This window comes from Babylonia areolata, chromosome 19 (assembly GCF_041734735.1).
Source record: "Babylonia areolata isolate BAREFJ2019XMU chromosome 19, ASM4173473v1, whole genome shotgun sequence".
Lineage (NCBI taxonomy): Eukaryota > Metazoa > Mollusca > Gastropoda > Neogastropoda > Buccinidae > Babylonia > Babylonia areolata.
Window position 1 is genome coordinate 5,056,863 of NC_134894.1, and position 10,000 is coordinate 5,066,862.

The following is a 10,000-nucleotide window of genomic DNA, read 5'->3' on the forward strand; positions in this document are numbered from 1 at the left end:
TATCAATAATGGTTTTCACTTCAAGAGCTGTCAGTGTTATTTCTTCTATCTGTGTCGATTCGTTGTATACTACGTGTGGAAAAGAATCGTCTGTATCTACTAGTTTACACTGGTCTATAAAAAAAAAAATCATTAAATATGTTTGCTTTATCTAGACTGGAGTAGTATGTTTTTCCGTCCACGGTAAGTGGGGGTATATTATCAGAATCTATACCTTTTTTGTTCATAAACTGCCTAACTTATTTTCCACCACTCTCTTTGTCTAAACTGATCAGGATCTAACACTTTGTCACTTAGCTCATTGTAATACTCTAACTTCCTTTTCCGTACCTTATCCACTACTTCATTTCTCACATTCCGGAAACTTTCCCAGTCACCCTGTTCGTTCGTTCTCTTGGCTTTTCTATGGAGTTTATTTCTTTTCTTAATAAGTCTTTTTAATTCGTTATTGAACCAAGGAGCATCTTTGGGGCGTACTGTTACAACTTTACATGGCATGCACTGTTTTGCTGCAAACAAAAATCTGTCGGTAAAAAGCTCACAAGCATCATCTACTGTGTTATTCATGAATATTTCGTTCCAGTTCCTTCCTTAATGATTCACAGAATTTGTTACGGTCTAACTTATCATCACCAAATATTGTTCTCTGGAAAGTACTGTGCTTGTGTACAAGAGGTTTTAAAATTACACATGGAACACTGTGGTCACAACAAAATGGGGCAAGACTTCAGTGGATTTAAACATTCCGGACTTTGAGTAATAATTAGATCTATGCATGTCCTAGAAGTGTCTGTGATTCTGGTTGGGGGATGTACTACTTGTTTAAGTTGATAGCGACTTAAGATATCTGTTAGAAGCTTAGTTGGGTTAGTTTGTACATCTACATTGAAGTCTCCTAGAATAATAAATTTGGTCATTGTTCTGTCAGCTTTCCTAATACTATCATTTATCAAGTTCCAGTAATCAACATTTGCATTAGGGGGACGATAGAATGACCCAACAAGTAAGTTCTCTTGGTCAATCTTGGTTTCAATCCATACTGCTTCAAGTGTATCGACATACAGGTCAGGACGAGGTTTTAAATACAAGTAATCTTTTACATACATGGCAACCCCACCATGTGGGTCATTGGGTCTGTCTAGGCGGACAGGGGGATGGAAGGTCTGTAAGTGTAGGGATTCATTGGTATCTGTTGGTGATAACCAAGTTTCGGAAATAGTTACAATACCAAACTGATGACACTGTTTCGAATAAATGGTGGCGCTGCGCTCAGTGGCGACACGGTGTTTTTGCAGGCTCGTGCTTTTTAGCGTTTTGTGGAGTTTTGACTAGTTTTAATCTCTTCTTATGTTGCGCATGATTTTATGCCAGTGTTTACAATGAGCCTGTGATTGCACAACTTAATTTCCATGTGGATTAATAAAGTGTTTTTGATTTGACTGGTTTGATTTGATAAATTTATCTTATTTCTTAAACTACGTGCATTCACATATTTTGTGACACACAGTTCCCCACGCTTTTCAGGACCAGGGTTGTTTTCTTTATCACCAGACATCATGAGTAAAGTTTCATGAAAATCAGAATTTGTCTGGTTCTTGTTGTTACCATGCAGAGCAGATGGTTCAAAACATTTTTCTTAACAATATCTTACAGTATCACTTGCTTATCAATACAACAGAAACATTAACTCATTCGCGCTAAAGTGGACATACAATAAAAAAAAAAAAAAACACACACACGCGCGCGCGCACACACACACACACACACACACACACACACACACAAGCGGGACTGAGAGAAAGAGAGAGAGAGAGAGCGCACACACTCCCAGAAACAAAACAGAGACACAGGCAGAGCACCCACACCCGTCTTCACACGCAGGTAATCAGAACGAGCTGACGAGCAAACTCATACTTGTCAGCAGCAGTCGAAGTTGTTGATTTGAGAATCTTTACCAAGTATCAGTAGCTTAAGAAGGCGTCACTGCGTTCCGACAAATCCATATACGCTACACCACATCTTGCCAAGCAGATGCCTGACCAGCAGCGTAACCCAACGCAACTACGAAGTTTCAACCTTTACGTTCAGTTGTGGGGTGGGTGGAGGGGAGGTTGGGCTAGGGCTAGGCTATGAGGGCCTACTTCATCATCACGGAAAGAGAGAGAGACTTCAAATCAGACACTGTCCAGTCAATGGCCTGACTCTCTATGTGCTGACTGTCCACGCCACCCCTCCCCCTCCCCCTCCTTCACAAGTCATCCTCCTACCTCCCTACCCACCCAGCCCTCCCCCCCCCCCCCCGCGCGCCCCTCCCCTCCCCCCCCCCCCCCCCCCCCCCCTTGTACCCTCACCACAGCAAAAAAAAAAAAAAAAAAAAGTCTGAGAGAAATGTTTCTAACACTTGACCCTCCACCCCCACCACCCTTCCCCCACCTCACTGTCGTCAACTAGAAAGTCTCGGATGAAATGTACACCGAATCATGCCATAAAAGGTCAAGGTCAGGACACATAGAGGTCAAGGTCGGGCTATACAGAGGTCAAGGTCTGGGTACATAGTTCTAGCTTCCGCCGCGGACGTGTTGGTAGAGAAAACCCTTTTGCTCTTTATTGAAAGAGATAAATAAATAGATAAAACGCACAAACAACTAATCACGCAACACACGCACACACACACACACACGCCCACACACACCCCCACACACACACACATGATGATAATTATGAGTACTTGTATAGCGCCTATCCTCAGTCGGAGACCAAGCTCTACGCGCTTTAGAAACACGGGTTGGTTTGCACAACACGCTGCCTTCTCGGTTAAAGCCGACTGACAGCTGCCATTTGGACGCTCGTCATTCGTTTCCTGTGTCATTCAATCAGGTTTCAGTTACACACCCATGCACACTCATACAAGCATGTAACATTTCACGTGCATGGCCGTTTTGTTCATTGTGGATTTGTAATTGTGGAGGATTACTGCAAAATACTCTTTTCGTGCCCATAACAAACATTTCCAAATACACAACAATGTCACATAAAAGTTGAGAAAACACAAATGTCTTTTAACTCCAAAAGTATAACTAGGCAACATTTGCAAATCTAATCATCTTACTTACAGCTAAAATGACTTTTTTGCCTCCTTTGAGCATATTACAAAAATTAAAAACCCATTTTGGAGACAAATATGTTTTAGGAACATATCTATTTCGTAACTGATCATAATTGGGACATTCCATTATAAAATGAAACTCACACCAATCACAGACATGTTACAAACCTTACAAAACCGTAACTCACACACACACACACACACACAAACACACACACACACACACATCACCACTCTGGTCCCCCCCCCCCTCCACGCCCCCCCACCCCCACCCACCTACGTCCCCCTCCCCCGCCCCCTATCCCCCACCCCGCAACCTCAGTCCCCATTTTCGCCAGCCCAAACATCTGCTGCTCTCGTCATGGCCCGCTGACTGTCAGTTGAGACGGCGTAGCGGGAGGTTCAGACGTGTTGCCGCCTTTCTAAATAAATCACTCTGCGGTCCTGTCAGTTTCAAGTATTGATTTGGAGTTAGGGTGTATGGACAGAGGAGAGGGGGCGGGGGGCGGGGGGGGGGGGGGGGGTTGGGGTGGGGGGGGGGGGGGGGCTGATATTGAGAAAGCAATGGAGGAGGAGTGGGAAGGGTCAGTTTATTACTATTAGTATTATTATTAGAAGTAGTAGTGCTAGTAGTAGTGGTATTCTTATCATCATCATCATTGTTATAATAATGATAAATTTATATAGCGCTCTTTCTCTCTAAGAGCTCAGGACGTTTTACATGAAAGAAAAAATATTACAAATAACATAAATCATTCATGACCACTCTTTCTCTCCTCCCCCCCCCTCAACCCCCACCCCCACCCCCCCCTCCACCCCCCCACCCACCCACCCCACACACACTTTCTCTCTCTCTCCCTTACCCACTCTTCATATACATTCAGAGTGAGCTGACATGGGTGGTTTTGGAGAACAAGGAAGCTGAGAGTGCTTATAGATATATTTTAGAAAGATGATTTTTTAGTGATGAGCGAAAAGCAGAGATAGAACCAGATGCACGGATTTGATGAGGAAGGTTGTTCCAGATGTGAGGAGCAGCAAAGAAGAAGAAACTTTCACTGTAGGTTCATGTATTGACACGAAGTTTCAAAAGGTAATAGTCAAAGGAAGAGCGGAGATTTCTTGCGGGAGTGTAAACACTGATGTCTGAAAGATATGTAGGTCCTGTTATCGTTATCGTTACCGGTCATTACTGGCATGTTTTATTGCGTTTGAGTTGTTTTTGTTTTTTTCTTTTTAACTCAGTTGTTTACGGTCGACTGAGCTATGAGCAGCAAAAGGATTAATCGATAAAACAGCAACAACAACAACAACAATGATAAAAAGAAAACAACGTTATCTACTTATTGGTTTATTCATATTCAATCATTGTTTTGTGTTTATTTGTGTGGTTTTGTTTCTTTGGTAAGTTAGAATAATTTTTAATTCTTCATTTCTTTTATAGTACTTCTATCTCTCTCTCTCTCTCTCTCTCTCTCTCTCTCTCTCTCTCTGCATGAAAACCTTTTCCTTTCATTTATGTGTGTGCTACTTGTAATAGATGTAGATTAGCAAGGACAGATTGGAAGAATAGGCAATGCCTAAAATCTTAATCCTTGAATAAAAACGTTTTGAGTTCTGAGTTCTCTCTCTCTCTCTCTCTCTCTCTCTCTCTCTCTCTCTCTGTGTGTGTGTGTGTGTGTGTGTGTGTGTGTGTGTGTTTGTGTGTGTGTGTGTGTGTGTGTGTGTGTGTCTCAGTAAAATGGTTTACGGAGAACTTGGTAGGCATCCGTTATCTGTTAATTCTCAAGTTAGGTGTATTAACTCACTCAGTACGACCAGTCCTCTCTTCTCCTTTACACAGACCCCTCGGATGTCCAGTGGGTGTCTGAATGACCCAACCTTTAGCTTCCGTCGTCAGAATTGTGGTATTCTTTGTCAACATTCACCTCTTCAGTGTAAGAGCCTTCCGCTTGTAATATTTTGATGATGGTAATTGGGGAGAAACGCTGTTAACGTAGTCTCTTTCGCCGTTCCTATGGAGAGAGTCAAGTACTGGTTTAGACTGATGGCCCATGTTTCACCCAATGCACAACCAATTCATCGTTAGCTGAGGGTTTGGGGGTTGTTTGTTGTTGTTGTTTGTTTTTGTTTTATTTTTCCTGAATATCCCCTCCCCACGTCCAATCCCTCACCCGTTCTTCACACCCATTTGTGTGTGTGTGTGTGTGTGTGTGTGTGTCTGTGTGGGCGTGCGCGCGCGCGTGTCTGTGTGTGTCTGTGCGTTGAAGAGAATGAACGTATTCGTGTCCAGACCACTTTGTACTGAGTAGGTAATAAACCAATGAGAAACACACACACACACACACACACACACACACACACACACACACACACACACACACACACACACAAAAGCCTGATGGTAAGCAAAAGCTTAAATACACAACTGTCTAGTCCATCAAGCTCTCAGAGCCCTGTGAACCGTTTGACCCAGAGAAGAAAGACAATGAACCACTTATTCGTCAATCACTGGCTCGCCCTGTGTGTGCCGTGTCCCTCGCCATAGAACGAACTTGTCCATCGACAGCTGTTAATTTCACGTGCTGTTGCTGACGTGCTGTTGGGACAACCAGAAATCGATCAAGCGGTTTGAGAAAGGTGACTCGTCACACAGCGTGTGTGCGTGTGCGTACGCGCGCGCGCGCGCGCGCGCGCGTGTGTGTGTGTGTGTGTGTGTGTGTGTGTGTTGGCTGGTCATTGATGGAACCGCTGTTCGCGAAAATGTGTCTGTTTCTGTGTGTCTATGCAGTGTATGCGTGTGTGTTTGTGTGTGTGTGTGTGTGCGCGCGTGCGTGCGTGCATGTATGTGTGTGTGTGTGTGTGTGTGTGTGTGTGTGTGTGTGTGTGTGTTTGTAAAGACGTTTATGCAGAATATGACTCAGTGTTAAGAATGATTGTGTGTGTGTGTGTTTGTGTTTGTGTGAGTTTGTACGCGCACGTGTATGTGTGTGTTCTTGAGTATGTATGTTTAATGAAAAAATAAATATATATATATATGTATGTATATATCTGCAATAATTGATCGGATTTTTCTCTACTTACAACAGTCAAGTGTTTTTTTGTTGTTTGTTTGTTTGGTTTTTATTTTTTAAAATATTTTTGTTAATACTTTACATAGAACATGGGCTAGTTCAGGATCACAGTCAAACGCAGCACACTGTGACACGAGACAAGCTGTTGTGACAACTTTTCCAGCATTAACGATACGAACGTCGTTTATGCAAAATATCACTTGATCTCGATCTGTTTAAGTTCAAAATAATTCTGTGGTATGTGTGTTTGTGTGTGTGTGTGTGATCGCCTGTGTGTATATGAAACAGCGAGAGTCTCTCTCTCTCTCTCTCTCTCTCTCTCTCTCTCTCTCTCTCTCTCTCTCTCCCTGTCTCTCTCTCTCTCTCTCTCTCTCTCTCTCTCTCTCTCTCTCTGCATGGAAACCCTTTCCTTTCATTTATGTGCGTGCTATTTGTAATAGATGTAGATTAGCGAGGACAGATTGGAAGAATAGGCTATGGCTAAAATCTTAATCCTTGAATAAAAACGTTTTGAGTTCTGAGTTCTCTCTCTCTCTCTCTCTCTCTCTCTCACACACACACACACACACACACACACACACACACACACACACACACACACACATTAGAATATAATTATTGTGTTGTTGGGTTCGGGAGGAAGGAGGAGAGAAGGGGAAAAAAAAAATATATATATATATATATATATGCACAGTGTATGAAACGGACATACTGTACGTTATCAAAGAACATGGCACTCTGAATAATAACGATGAACAGACGACAGACACGCTTAACAACTGGACAACATTGCTATCGCAAACTAAACATGTGGACGACCAGTGCCAAAAAACACAATAACAGTCATTTGTTCGGCACGGAAAATCTGCTACAAACAATGCTTATTATTATTATTATTATTATTATTATTATTAATATTATCCGACGATAAGTAATTATTGTTTGCCAGCCAGTAAGAATTTCTTTTCCACGTACAACAATCACGTCTGGTAAGATTTAACCACTTGCTTTGTATGGGTGTGTGTGTTTTGTGTGTGTGTGTGTGTGTGTGTGTGCGCGCGCGCGCGCGCTTCTCTTCTCCAGATAAAAGACTTTCATTCTCTCTCTCTCTCTCTCTCTCTCTCTCTCTCTCTATATATATATATATATATATATATATATATATATATATATTCTCTGTGTGTGTGTGTGTGTGTGTGTGCGCGCGCGCGCGCGTGCGTCTGTCTGCGTGTATGGAAACGGCAAATTGAATAAATAAAACCTGTGACTCCAACACCCACCCACTCCTCACTCCCTGCCTGGGACACCCCCACCTCCCATACCCACTCCCTCACCACACCCTTTCTCCTGCATGATCGTTACTAACAAACATTCCTACCACCCCCCCTCCTCCCCCCGCCCCCCACGCACACACACACACACACACAAACACACACCCACACACCCACAAACACACACACACACGCGCGCGCTTCAGGAGGGGCCATGACCTGTATTTGATAAAACACATCCGTATCCGTATCTCTCTCTCCCTCTTTCTCATATATGTGTATGTATGTATATATGTATATATATATATATATATATATATATATATACATGTGTGTGTGTGTGTGTGTGGTCTTAATTGCTACTAAGGGGCGGCTCGAAGGTATTTTTTAGTGTTACATACCAGGCATCGTATTACAAGGGACCAGGTTCACGAATGATTACAGCGTGTGTGTCTCGCAGTGTGGCCAAACAAGCACTCTTTGTTTCGTGCGCTTGTGTGGGGGGGAGGGGTGGGGGACAGGGGATGGTGCATAATGTAATGAGTAAGTCTGGCTAGCGCGCGCGTACGTGTATATGTGTGCATGCGCATGTATTTGCGTGTGTGCGTGTTGTTTAGCTTGGCAGTCCGTGTCATGTGTTGTTCGTTTTTTTTTTTTCCTCGCGACACTTGGAGAGCAGTGCGAAGATCATATTCTGAAATAATGTGAACGGTTGGACGTATCGAGGTTAGTTCTTGAACACACACACACACACACACACACACACACACACACACACACACACAGAGAGAGAGAGAGAGAGGGGGGGGGGGTAACCAAACCAAAACAACTTGACACTGAGAAGGAAGTATGCATTCCTTCGTCCACATCGAACAGTTTTCCCTTTTTTTCTTTCTTTTTTTTTCACCAGAAGAAAACTTTCTTTGTCTTGGTTGCTTGTCATTGATCGCGTGCTTCATTGACACATTTTTAGCGTAGGCATTCAATAACAAACGTTTTGACAGAAAATAAATGAAACAACATTTATAGAAAATAATCATGGTTCAACTCTTTCTACAATATTACTGGAAGAAGATGAACCGGGCTTTTTTTTATTTTTTTTTTTTTCGAGTATAAGAACGTTGATATTTGAACTAGAGCATCGATGTGGTCAATCGTAAAACAGTGACACGTGAAGGAAAAGCAACAATAATCTGAATACCCCTTACATTCTGAAGTGCAGCACTATGGACATCAGAACTCGCAGAAAAGTGGAGAAACTGGTCTGTGCTGTAAGGGGTGGGTTCCAGTTTAGCTTAAAGGTCAAGAGAATACAAAGGTTAACAGGTCCAACAGCTTTTTCCGACCGTGAGAGCAGTGAGGTCATATCCACTGAGTCAAAACGATGCATGCACACGCACGGGCACACACGCAACACACACACACACAGTTGTTACACTCTGAATGTAATAGTATCTTACCCACATGTTTTTCTTTTTACATAATAATTGATGTGTGCATGGTGATAAGTGAAGGGTGTGTCAGTTTGTTTTTTGCTGACGGGCATTTTATTTTAAGTGAGCCTAAAGAAAATTTTCTGTTTTTGGTTGAAGCAGATAATAAAGTATTTTGAATTGAATTGAATATAGAAATGCGGAGCCTAATCCTCTTCTTCCGCCGTTTTAGCCTTCTCCGACGGAAGTCATGTTCCCGTTCACACTGGAGTAAAATGTGAGCGAAGTGCCTTTCCCAAGGACACAAGATCCGGCCGAAGCGAGGCCTTGGACCGTGATCATTGAGATCTCTTGATGCCTCCCAGCTAACTCTTCCCCGATACTTCCTTAACTCCTGTGGAAAGAGGTCATTTTCCATCTTCGGCCCAACAACTTGGAATCCTCTGCCTATTGCTCTCAGACAAACAACTCATCTATTTACTTTTAAAGCAAATCTTAAAACAAATCTCTTTAAAAAAAAATACTTGTCATAACCCAAATAGTGCTGTTGTCCCAGGCCCATGGCAATGTGAGTGTGTGTGATGGGAGAGTAGAGAGAATGGGGGTGGGTAGATGGATGGTGGTGGTGTGGTTCGAAAGGGAGAATGACTCGATTTTTACTCCTTTTACCTTTTCTATCCAAAATTTTATTTTACAATGTTTACAAAATTTATGGCATGCAGATTACAATTTTGTTCCTTTTTACATGTATGTATTTTAAGTGAAAATTGCTGTCATCTCAGCCGTTTAATCATGTGTGTGTCTGTGCGTGTGTGTTAGTGTGAGTGTTGGAGTGTAACAGTTGTAGTATTGATAGTATGTTACTTTGTGAGTTTTATGCATTGTGTTTTTATAATATTAATGATTCTGTTTTATGTTTTGTACTACTTTTTATATGCTTTCTTGTTTCACTTTAGGTACTGGATTGTAAAGCGCTTAGAGCTTGCTTATGCTTGTATTATAGCGCTATATAAGAATATATTATTATTATTATTAATACTGGTTAAGAAGTTCACAGCGACTTTTCAGGGGTCAAGAAAATACATCCAATACTTTAACGTCAAAAACTGAAATACA

The 10,000-nt window shown here is 42.2% G+C and overlaps 1 protein-coding gene across 4 annotated transcripts in view; it reads left to right on the top strand.

The window, feature by feature from the left end:
* LOC143293405 (glycoprotein-N-acetylgalactosamine 3-beta-galactosyltransferase 1-like) overlaps positions 1–10,000 on the top strand; it is a 34,407-nt gene that overhangs the window by 20,541 nt on the left and 3,866 nt on the right. The gene's annotated exons all lie outside the window — the stretch shown is intronic.